General features: G+C 42.0%; 1 long non-coding RNA gene across 1 annotated transcript in view; it reads left to right on the top strand.

Moving 5' to 3' along the window:
* The first annotated feature begins 3,007 nt into the window (after window positions 1-3,007).
* LOC105499073 (uncharacterized) overlaps window positions 3,008-12,609 on the top strand; it is a 42,829-nt gene continuing 33,227 nt past the window's right edge. Inside the window, exons 1-2 of the long non-coding RNA XR_011625438.1 lie at window positions 3,008-3,196; window positions 3,499-3,574. This is a non-coding gene — a long non-coding RNA (uncharacterized lncRNA). The remainder of the gene's footprint in view (window positions 3,197-3,498; window positions 3,575-12,609) is intronic.

Here is a 12,609-nt window from a genome sequence, read left to right as displayed (position 1 = left end):
AGCTGTCAGCCTTAACCACCACAGTTTATACAGACCATGAGCTCCTTGAATTCAGAGACCAGGTTTCATTCATTTCAAAGCTTCCCAAATAACCTAGTAACACACTGCACCCAGTAGGCAATCTGTAATCACTTGCTGAATTACATGCAGCTTTTCTGCCCGTTTCTTTCCATTTCCTTAATCAGAAAATAAATATTCACTGTGCCAAGTGCCTATCGGGAAGAGTGATTTTCAAAGTAGCTGGCCCGCAGGGTTCTGACCTCAACCCTCAGGGTGCGCTTTGAGGATGGCCGCAGGTCAGAAGCAGGTCCTGGAAGCCTCCTGCTCTCAGAGACTGACCATCACCTAGGGCTGCTGGGGAGGACCCAGGTGAGGGGCCAGGGACCGAGGGAGCTGGTACACAGGGAGTGGAGCACCAGCTTCTTGCCGGTGGGTGCGGGCGTGTTGGGGTAGTTTTACAGCCACCTTGCCTGCGGGGCGCTGCCTGGAACCTCCCCAGGGCGCATTCACACCGTGAATACTCATGCCTTCAGCAAGAAACACCAGCCAGATTCTACCATATTCATAAATGTGTCTCCTTGAAAATTTTAAATATCTGGCAAAAGAGGCATGCGGTGAGCAGGATTCTCACTTTCTCAGTTACCTGCATGATCAGTGACCAGTGCCCTACCCCAGAGCCCAGCATGCAATGAGGAGACCCTGCGTCTCCAGGGGCTGAGCGGTCCCCGGGATTGACAGGGTGAAGTCTTGAAGCCTGATGGTTGTTAGGTTGGACAGGGGACAGTGACTCTATCTCAGAGTCAACCCATCCTCTTCAACTCTGAGTCTCCTTTTATTTTTTTTCTGAAATGGAGTCTTGGTCTCGCACTGTCACCCAGGCTGGAATGCAATGGCATGATCTCGGCTCACTTGAACTCCGCCTCCCAGGTTCAAGCAATTCTCCTGCCTCAACTTCTCGAGTAGCTGGGATTACAGGTGCCCACCACCACACCTGGCTAATTTTTTGTGTATTTAATAGAGATGGGGTTTCACCATGTTGGCCAGGCTGGTCTCAAACTCCTAACCTTGTGATCCACCCGCCTTGGCCTCCCAAAGTGTTGGGATTACAGGCGTGAGCCACCGCGCCCGGCCCTGAGTCTCCTTCTTAGAAGAAGGGAATGAACTGATATGTGGCTTTAGAAAAACCATTCAGCATTTCCTTGAAGTAAAGCAATGTCTAGACATTTGTTCTGAGCCTGGGTAATTGCACGGGCTTGGCAAAGGCGCTCTCTGTGTTGGCGCATGTTTTTCTGTCATGCACATAAACTTGGTCCTGATAACGGGGTGGAGGGTCATTAGAACTGCACACTACCTTCCTTCTTCCAGAAGAACGTTTTGGGAGATTCTCTCTTTTGCTGCCTATGGGGGGCAGGCTGTAGAAAGCATTTTGGAATTCACGGTCTTTCCTTACTTGTAAATCTTCTGAATATTTTTCAATCACCTCCCTGGTGTTACAGGCTGAATTGTATCACCCCGAAATTCACGTGTTGAAGGACGTCAAATAGGACTATATTGGAGATAGGGCCTTTAAGGGGTAATTAAAATAAGATGGGGTCTTTAGGGTGGGGCCCTAATCCAATCCGATGGGTGTCCTTATAGGAAGAGGTGAGGATCCCCACGCACAGAGGACACAGAAAGAAGACAGTCGCCCACGCACAAGGACAGAGGCCTCCGGAGAAACACCAGTACCTGGAACTTCCAGGCTTCAGAACAGTGGCAGAAAAAACCCCTGTGGTCCAAGCCTGCTGGTCTGTGGTACTTCCTATGACAGCCCCAGCTGACTATCGTACTCTAAGTTATCATGCTTGCTCCCATAAAAGTGCACCAAACTGAGTAAAAGGGCCAAAGTGTCCAAACCCCCACTTTCTTAACATTGGCCTCTGTGCAGATTTCAGTTCTGATCCACACCTTTGGTCGTTTCGGCCATTGTCTCTGTGGCTGCAGCCTCTGGTCCCTGACCCCTGCGGTCCTAGCCTGCCTGCATCAGTGACTCCTCAGTCTCCCTCCAGCTTTAGGATCTGGCCGGCAGCCTCCCTTTCTCCCTTTCTCCTCAGCCCTCCCCAGCCTGTTCCACCTGCCCATCAGCAGCTGACGTCTCCCAAGCAGTTCTCAGGCACCTCCTTCTTAAGTCTTGTTGATGCTCTACAGCTTGCGTATCTCTTAGCCAAAATGTGTGGGACTGGAAGCATTTTTGATTTTGGATTTTGTTTTGTTTTGTTTTGGACTGTGGGACAGTTGCATATATAGAATGAGATACTTTAGGGATGGGACTCAAATCTAAACACCAAATTCATTTGCTTCATATACACCTTATCCACATAGCCTGAAGGCAAGTTTATACAATATTTGTAATAATTTTGTGCCTGAAACAAGGTTTGTGGACATGGAGCCATCATAAAAACACATCACAACTGGAGGTTCATTTTCCCCTTGGGGGCGCTGGATAAACTCTGTTGTGCAAACCGTCCCCTGAGGTCGGGGTGGAATTCTCCACCTGTGATGTCATGTTCACACTCAGAAAGTCTGGGATTTTTGCAGGACTTTGGATTTCAGATTTGGGGTTTAGGGATGCTCAACCTGCACCTCCTTCTTCTTGAACTCTTCTCACTCCAGTTCTCTTAGAAACATGGACCAAAATTTCTTAGCACACACCTTGGGGGAGTGGAAAGGCTGGAGAAGAGCTATTGACTTCCTTGTTTCTGGAGATTAACAGCAAGAAGCTACGTGTGTGGGGATTGGGGAGGAATTTTACTTTCCACTTCATTTTCTATCTTCCTTGCTTAAAAAATAATATTCTTGATAGTAAAACTAGAAAGTTTGCCAATGGAAAAATGCATAGAGACAAGTGTGTGACTTGTGAAGCTTTGAGCAAACGTCTTACAGAAACTGGCAGATCTCTGCAGAGCATGCTGACGACGCTGAACTTGAGGATGACGGGAATTTCATTTTATTCTCAGTGCCTCTTGTCAGGCGATGAGGGAGGACAACAAGGTCGGGAGGAAAAGGCCCGGAGATTGGGAAGTGAGACCCGTTCTGCCACTAGCATTACCTCATTGCAAGAGGTTCTTTTAAAAATCACTGGTTTTAAAGAGACGGACATAATTTAGAAGCCTAAATAAACATCAGAGGAGCAGAGTGACACGCTTGGGAAATTCAGGTGAGGGTAGTTTGTCACAGTGTGAACTCGTCAGTGCCTTGCCAGGCAGAGCAGGTGCTAACTTCCTTTAACGAAGCACTGTTTATAAAACTGCTCTTAGAAGGAAAGCCAGATCTGGACGGGAGGAAACAGGGAAACAGACTAATGCTATTTTGTCAAAAATAAAGTGCTAGTCTATTTCGAACAGGACAGCCACAGCAGAGACCTGGAGTTAAATGACTATCTGCTCAGATTACAGAATTAGTTAAAACTCCCTACCAAGCCAGAAAAAACTAAATCAAAATGTTTTCCACATTTTGTAGAGCTGCAAGTTGAACAAGGAAGAATGAAAGCAGGCGCTAAAACGATTGACAGGCGGAGAGCATTTGCTCGGTGGAGGTAGGAAATGGATTTATTTACCTGACCCTTCAACCCAATAGTTCCTAACTGCTGGTGCCATTAAAAGATGGAAAGGGAAAGCAGTCAGGAAGGCAAGAATTAAAGAAATGGAAAAGCAAAGACAAAATAAATTTAAAATGGTGTGTACTTTTCTGTTCGCTGGAGATAAAAATCCTGTTAAAGTTAGAAATAGTAAATCTTGTGACAAATATATGTGAAAAGCTCTCAATATTAACCACTTGTTATATCACACTTGATGGTTTTTTTAGTTAGAATACATGCTATTCCCATGTTTTGAAAAAAAAATTAAATAAAAATTTCCCACCACATTTCTCTTACTCAAAAGATGAAAAAAGCAGATGAAGCCAAGAAGTAAAGATAAAAAATTGATATGAAAACACCTTCATTTAAGAAATTCCATTTAGAGCTTTCTTTCCCTCAGATGATATATTTTAATCTTCATGGGAATAAGCATTAAAAAGCTGGGTATTTCCCTTTATGATTTGGTTGCCTGGGAGCTCAGAGCCAAACTTACAGTTCTATTAGAACAACTGTCATTTACTTCTTCCTGATTGTCCATTCATGTTTTATAGGCTTTAAACACCTTTGCTGGTCCAGGGTTTTTCTTTTTTATAATGCTTTTTTATTACACAAGACAAACACAGGCTGCTGTTGCAGAACACAGTATAAATCAACAAATACTAATCACCCATAAATCTGTATTTCCTACCAACCAAAGGCAACCACCAAAAATGCACTGGCTTGCACGTCCTCTGGATGTATATGTGTGCGTGTAGGTACACGTCCAGGAACACATAAATGAGATAATGCTGGATGTACCAATGTGTATTCTTCGTTTCATTTTATTGTAAACATTAATTGATGTTAATAAATAATCATATATGGAATCTGAATGGCTCTTTTAGCATCCTGTTATATGGAAATACTGTGTTTTATTTAGCATGTTTTTGGTGTTTTATATATTATAAACAATGCTTAAACATATCCTTGAAAAAATGTCAATAGCTTTAGGGGTACAAGTGGTTTTTGATTACACAGATGAATTGTATAGTGATGAAATCTGAGATTTTAGTGCACCCATCACTTGATAGTGTACATTGTAAGCAATGTGCAGTTTTTTTTCATCCCTTACCCCTACTCTCACCCTCCCCACTTCTGAGGCTTAAATATCCATGATACTATCCTGTATGACTTTGTATACCCATAGCTTAGCTCCCACTTACAAGTGAGAACATGTGGTATTCGGTTTTCCATTCCTGAGTTGTTTCACTTAGAGTAGTGGCTTCCAGCTCCACACAAGTTGCTGCAAAAGACATTATTACATTTTTGTATGGATGAGTAGTGTTTCATAGTATAAATATACCGTACATTTTTTATTCACTCATCAGTTGATGGGCACTTAGGTTGGTTCCATATCTTTTTAATTGTGAGTTGTGTGCCATAAATATATATGTGCAGGTGTCTTTTTTATACAATGACTTCTTTTCCTTGGGGTAGACACCCAGGATGGGATTGCTCGATCGCACGGCCAAATGGTAGATCTACTTTTAGTTTTCTGAGAAATCTCCATACTATTTATCATAGTGGTTGTACTAATTTGCATTCCTTCCAGCAGTGTGTAAGTGTTCCCTTTTCACCACACCCATGCCAGCATCTATTGTTTTTTGACTTTTTAATAATGGCAATTCTGGCTAGGGTCAGGTGGCATCTCACTGTGGTTTTAATTTGCATTTCTCTGATGATTAGTAGTGTTAAGCGTGTCTTTGCATGTAATTTGTCCACTTTTTGATGAGATTGTTTTTCCTTGCTGATTTGTTTGAGTTCCTTGTCAATTCTGGATATTAGTTATTTGTTGAATGCAGAGTTTGCAAATATTTTCTCTTGTTTTGTGGGTTGTCTGTTTACTCTGATGATTATTTCTTTTCCTGTGCAGAAGCTTTTTAGTTTAACTAGGTCCCACTTATTTCTTTTTCTTTTTGTTGCACTTGCTTTTGGGGTCTTAGTCATGAATTATTTGCCAAAGCCAATGTCCAGAAGAGTTTGTCCTATGTTTTCTTCTATAATTTTTATGGTTTTGGTTTTAGATTTATGTCTTCGATCCATCTTGAGTTGGTTTTCTTAATATGGTAAGATATAAGAACTCAGTTTCATTCTTCTATGGTGGCTATCCAGTTTTCCTGGCACCATTTATTGAATATGGTGTCCTTTCCCCAGTTTATGCTTTGTCAAATATCTGTTGGTTGTGTTTGGATTTATTTCTGGGTTGTCTATTCTGTTCCAAAAGTCTGTGTATCTACTTTTATACCAGTACCATACTGTTTATGTTATGATAGCCTTGTAGTATAATTTGAAGTAGGTTAATGTGATGCTTCCAGATTCGTTCTTTTGCTTAGGATTGCTTTGGCTAATTGGGCTCTTTTTTGGTTCCATATGAATTTTAACATTGTTTTTTCTAATTCTATGAAAAAATGATGTTGGTATTTAGACAGGAATTGCATTGAATCTGTAGATTGCTTTGGGCAGTATAGTCCCAATACTGTTATTTTCATTATATTGATTCTTCCAATCCAAGAGCATGGGATGTATTTCCATTTGTTTGTGTCGTCTATATTTCTTTCAACAGTGTTTTACAGTTTTTCTTATACAGATCTTTCATCTCCTTGATTAAATATATTCCTATGTATTTTATTTATTTTTACAGCTATCGTAAAAGGAACTGAGTTCTTAATTTGATTTTCAACTTGGCTGTTGTTGGTGTATAGCAGTGCTGCTAATGTGTGTACATTCATTTTGTAATCTGAGACTTTACTGAATTTTTAAATTAAATCTAGGAGTCTTTTGGAGGAGTCTTTAGGGTTTTCTAGGTATACGATTATATCATTAACAAACAGAGATAGTTTGACTTCCTCTTTTCCAATTTGAATGCCTTGATTTATTTCTCTATCTTGATTGCTTTGACTAAGACTTCCTCTTCTTGTTAAATCTTTTGTTTGTTTGTTTGTTTTGTTTTTTGAGACAGAGTCTTGCTTTGTTGCCAGGTTGGAGTACGGTGGCACAGTCTTGGCTCAATGCAACCTCTGCCTGCTGGGTTCAAGCGATTCTCCTTCCTCAGCCTCCTGAGTAGCTGGGACTACAGGTGCACGCCACGACACCCAGCTAATTTTTGCATTTTTAGTAGAGACGGGGTTTCACCATGTTGGCCAGGATGGTCTCAATCTCTTGACTTCGTGATCCACCCACCTTGGCCTCCCAAAGTGCTGGGATTGAGCCACCATGCCCAGCCTGCAGCTATTCTTATAAATACATTTCTCAGAGATGGGGCCTTGCTGTATCACCCTGGCTGGAGTGCAATGGTGTAATTGTAGTTCACTGCAGCCTTGAACTCCTGGCCTCAAGCAATCCTTCAGCCTCAGCCTCCCAAGTAGCTGGCACTGCAACTGCACACCACTATGCCCAGTCAATTATTGTATCTTTTGTAGAGCATCTTGCTGTGCTTCCCACTCTGATCTCAAACCCTGACTTTAAGAGATCCTCTCTCCTCAGCAGCTCCCAAAGTCCTTCGATTACAGGCATGAGCTGCTGTTCCTGGCCAGTTTACAATAAATTTCTGAGAATGAAACTGCTGGGTCAAAGCACAAGCAAATTTTTTGTACTTTCAAAACTGAATGGCCAATGTTTATCTGTTGTTCAGGCTGCTGGCATCAGTTTATAGTCTCATACTAGGCAAATATATATATTTTTAAAGTTCACTTATCTTTACCTCCCCAAAATATTATCTTTTTTATCAATTTGAAAGCTCAAAAATCATATTCTTTCCAATGGCTCCCATCACTATAGTATTAATGTATTTTCATGCTGCTCATAAAGACATACCTGAGACTGGGAAGAAAAATATGTTTAATGGGCTTACAATTGCACATGGCTGGGGATGCCTCACAATCATGATGGCAGGCAAGAAGGAGCACGTCACGTCTTACATGGATGGTGGCAGGCAAAAATAAGAGAGTTTGTGTAGGGGAATTACTCTTGTTAAAACCATCAGATCTTGTGAAACTTATTCACTATTGTGAGAACAGCACAAGAAAGACCCGCCCCCACGATTCAATTGCCTCCTACTGGGTCCCTCTCATGACACATGGGAATTGTGGGAGTTACAATTTGAGAGGAGATTTGGGTGGGGACACAGCCAAACCATATCATTCCACCCCTGGCCACTCCCAAATCTCATGTCTTCACATTTCAAAACCAATCATCCCTTTCCCAACTATCTCCCAAAGTCTAAACTCATTTAAGCATTAACTTGAAAGTCCACAGTCCAAAGTCTCATCCAAGACAAGGCAAGTCCCTTCCACCTATGAGCCTATAAAATCAAAAGCAGGTTAGTTACCTCCTAGATACAGTGTGGTAAAGGCATTGAGTAAATACAGCCATTCCAAATGGGAGAAATTGTCTGAAACAAAGGGGCTGCAGGCCCCATGCAAGTCTGAAATCCAACAGGGCAGTCAAATCTTAAAGTTCCAAAATGATCTCCTTTGACTCCATGTCTCACATCCAGGTCATGCTGATGCAAAAGGTGGGTTCTCATGGTCTTGGCAGCTCCACCCCTGTCCAGGTGCACAGTGCAAGCTGTCAGTGGATCTACCATTCTATGGTCTGGAGGATGGTGGCTCTCTTCTCATAGCTCCACTAGTCAGTGCCCCAGTAGGGACTCTGTGTGGGGGCTCTGACCCCACATTTCCCTTCCACACAGCCCTAGCAGAGGTTCTCCATGAGGGCCCTGCCCCTTCAGCAAACTTTTCCCTGGGCATCTAGGCATTTCCATACATCTTCTGAAATTAAGGTGGAAGTTTCCAAACCTCAATTCTTGACTTCTGTGCACCTGCAGGCTCAACACCATGTGGAAGCTGCCAAGGTTTGGGGCTTTCACCCTCTGAAGCAACAGCCCAAGCTGTATGTTGGCACCTTTTAGTCATGGTTGGAGTAGCTGGGATGCAAGGCACCAAGTCCCTAGACTGCACACAGCAATGGGACCCTAGGCCAGGCCCAGGAAACCATTTTGTCCTCCTAAACCTCTGGGCCTGTGATGGGAAAGGCTATTACAAAGTTCTGTGGAATGCCCTGGAGACATTTTCCTCATTGTCTTGGTGATTAACATTCAGCTCCTCATCATTTATGCAAATTAATGATTGAATTTCTTTTCAGAAAATGAGGTTTTCTATTCTATCACATTGTTAGGCTGCAAATTTTCCAAACTTTTATTCTCTCTTTCCCTTTTAAAACTGAATGCCTTTAATAGCACCCAAGTCACCTCTTGAATGTTTTGCTGCTTAGGAATTTCTTCCACCAGATACCCTAAACCATCTCTCTCAAGTTTAAAGTTACACAAATCTCTAGGGCAGGGGCAAAATGCTTCCAGTCTCTTTGCTGAAACATAATAAGAGTTACCTTTGCCCAGTTCCCAACAAGTTCCTCATCTCCATCTGAGACCACCTCACCCTGGATTTCATTGTCCATATCATTATTAGCATTTTGGTCAAAGTCATTCAACAAGTCTCTAGGGAGTTCCAAACTTTCCCACATTTTTCTATCTTCTTGTGAGCCCCCAAACTGTTCCAACCTCTGCCTGTTACCCAGTTCCTAAGTTGCTTCCAGATTTTTAGGTGTCTTTTTAGCAACACCCCATGCCCTGTACCAACTTACTGTATTAGTCTGTTTTCATGCTGCTCATAAAGTCATACCCAAGACTGGGAAGAAAAAGAGGTTTAATGGACTTATGGTTCTACACGGCTAGGGATGCCTCACAATCATGGTGGCAGGCAAGGAAGAACAAGTCACTTCTTACATGGATGGCAGCAGGCAAAAAAAAAAAAAAAAGAGTTTGTGCAGAGGAGCTCCCCTTTTTAAAACCATAATAAGTCTCATAAGGTTTATTTACTATTGTGAGAACAGCATGAAAAAGACCCATCTCCATGATTCAATTACCTCCCACTGGATCCCTCCCATGACACACGGGAATTGTGGGAGTCACAATTCAAAATGAGATTTGCATGGGGACACAGCCAAACCACATCAGCACTGAAGGTGGAAAGCCAGGAGACAGTTTTCTGGCCTCACCATCCCCTATTAGGATGCAAGGCCTTGAGGGCACGTCCTGCATCTGGCCTTTCATTCACAGCCCTTCCCCAGCCAGGGTCTCCTGATGATGCCCTCTCTACAACTCTGCAGCATTGTGAGCTGTGTTTACTTCTGAGACCTTGAACTTCACCATGCCTCACCCAGGGCATTGCGTTTTCAGTACATAAAAATTATTCAGCGTTCATTTCAGCCTCATTTCCTTTAGCCCCTGAACCCATCCCACATCCCTTTTCAGTCACTCTCTTACTATTGGGTCACCTTTAGGTGTAATAACATGATTCTAATTCACAGTCTGCCGGACTTGAAAGCAAGCTAAACATTCTGGGATAATAAGGCACTACTTGCAATTCTAAGCAGAGAAAGGTCTCAACAAGAATGTGTAACTGTTTTTATCTTTTTCTTTTGGCTTATAGAATTGAATGACAGAAAGACCTTCTCTGCTTTAAAGTTGCAATATATTTTGGTATGTTTTCCATCAGCTGTTTTATGATGTAACTCTCTTTAGGTCCTTGGATTAATTTGAAATGTATCCTGAGGTACGATATCTTCCTTTTGGCTGCCTGATTATCCTGATTACAGACATGAATATAGAGGCTCTTAATTAGGATTGGGACAGAATTCCCTACCAACTCAAGTGGGTTGGGAAGAGTCAGCTCTTGGAATTAGAAAAGAACAAAGCATATTGTTTGTTGCACCTGAAAGTCACAGGGTAAATTTATTTCCTCTATAGGTACTCTCATTCTGCACCTCTCCCATTAATTTTGCTTGTATTTAGACTAGTAATTCTCCAGTTTGGCCTGCATATTGGATTCATAGGGGAAACTTGGAAAAATTACTGATATGTGGGTCTCACTTCCTCTGACCAACTCCCCCACCACTCCACCCACATCCTGATTCATTCCTCTAGAGTGTGACTTGAACATTTGAAGTTTTAAAATATTCCGGGTGAATATAATGTGCAGCCAAAGTGGAGAAACAGATTTGCAGCAATGCTTTAAGTGCATTAATGCTCTCATGAATTGCAAGGAGCTTCTTTTAAAATCCAGACCTTGAGTCACAAGGTCTGAGTCTGAGAATCTACATCTTGAATGAGCTCTGAGGTAGTATCAACGTTGGTCTTTTTTCTCTGACACTTTCTGTAGATCCAAGACCTCTTTCAACCCCATTGCAAATCTGAAATTGACCCCAAAACTCATACCGATGGATGACAAGTTTGCTTGTTGGTAATATTTATTTAAATAGTGTTCTTATTCGATATTTTCTATTGCCTTTTTCTAATTTTGTTTTGTTTGTAGAGACGGGGACTCACTATGATACCCAAGCTGGTCTTGAACTCCTGGACTCAAGTGATCCTCCTGTCTCTGCCAACCAAAGTGCTGGGATTAAAGGTGTGAGTGAGCCACTGCCCTCAGCCTCTTGCCTTTTTCTTGAGTGCACCTATTATCATACTCACTTAGCCCTGTGTCACTTATTGGCACCACATTAAAAATAAGATGCCATCAACTTCTCACTGTGCAAGATTTAATCCTGAAGCACTTGGCCTGATTTTGACTACCAAAGATTGTTTCAGCAGTTCATGTTCCCAATATTTATTCTCCCATTTTAAACCTGCTTTATGTCAGTTTTCAAACTCACAGCACAGTTATCCCTGTCTCCTGTCTGTCATCTATAACCACCTCTATTTTCAACCACATGTTCCTAGGTCTTTTCTGCCACAGGTCTCATTGGGCAGTGTTCTGGCAAGGCTAATTTGGGCCCCCCAGCATTCTGTAATTAAACGCATTTGAGAAACTCTTAAGGAGTTCTTTTGCCTCACCCCCTCCCCTTTTTTTTTCTTTTTTCCTTTTTTTCTTTTTTTTTGAGACGGAGTCTCGCTCTGTTGCCCAGGCTGGAGTGCAGTGGCACAATCTCAGCTCTCTGCAAGTTCCACCTCCCAGGTTCACGCCATTCTCCTGCCTCAGCCTCCCGAGTAGCTGGGACTACAGGCGCCCACCACCACGCCCGGCTAACTTTTTGTATTTTTAGTAGAGATGGGGCTTCACTGTGTTAGCCAGGATGGTCTCAATCTCCTGACCTCATGACCTGCCTGCCTCAGCCCCCCAAAGTGCTGGGATTACAGGCATGAGCCACCGCATCTGGCTGCCTTCTCTTTAAAAGTCAATAACACACATTGAAAGGCACTAAGATGATCTCTACTTAGAAAGAATGTAATGACACCCAGAATCCTCCTCCTGCCTCTTGTGGTGCCTGGTGCTGATCAGGGCCTTCAGATCCTGTGTGACTGAATATTCTGTGGACACTCCTTGGGTACTAATGAACTAGTAAGAAGTCCACCCTTAGCAGAATTCCTGCCTTGACCTTATTACTGTTTGTATGATGAAGCAAGGGCAAGGAAGAGCAGCCAAGTAACTCAAAATGCGAACGGTGTGTCTGTATCTTACAACTCATGACATTAACTGTTTCACAGTTGAGGTGAAGATCCATTCTTTTATTAGAGCTATTAGCACTTAAAAGGTTTTTCTGAATTTGCTACTTTACTGTGGGTATAAAATACATGTGGTGTGAAAATCAAAGCAGAGGTTCTAAATTGAAACTAATTTAGACCTGTTTTTAAAATTTAAATAGAACTTTAGGGTACAGTGCTATGTGTAGGAAAGCCCTTTTTTGCTATAGCAGTGATATATGTGTATACTTTAATTAAGTTTTGAGAACATTATATGATAGTTAAATTTTTTAATGTAAATATATATTTGCATGAAATAGAATGATAGTATATGTTGGTTCAAAGTAAAGAACAGGGATATCTGTTTTACTAAAAGATGATGTTTATTACATTCAAAATATCATCCAAAAGGCCTCCATTTTTACTTAAAAATAAA

Source organism: Macaca nemestrina, chromosome 7, assembly GCF_043159975.1.
Source record: "Macaca nemestrina isolate mMacNem1 chromosome 7, mMacNem.hap1, whole genome shotgun sequence".
NCBI lineage: Eukaryota > Metazoa > Chordata > Mammalia > Primates > Cercopithecidae > Macaca > Macaca nemestrina.
Note: the sequence above shows the minus strand (reverse complement) of the source record. Positions and strands in the feature narration are given on the sequence as shown.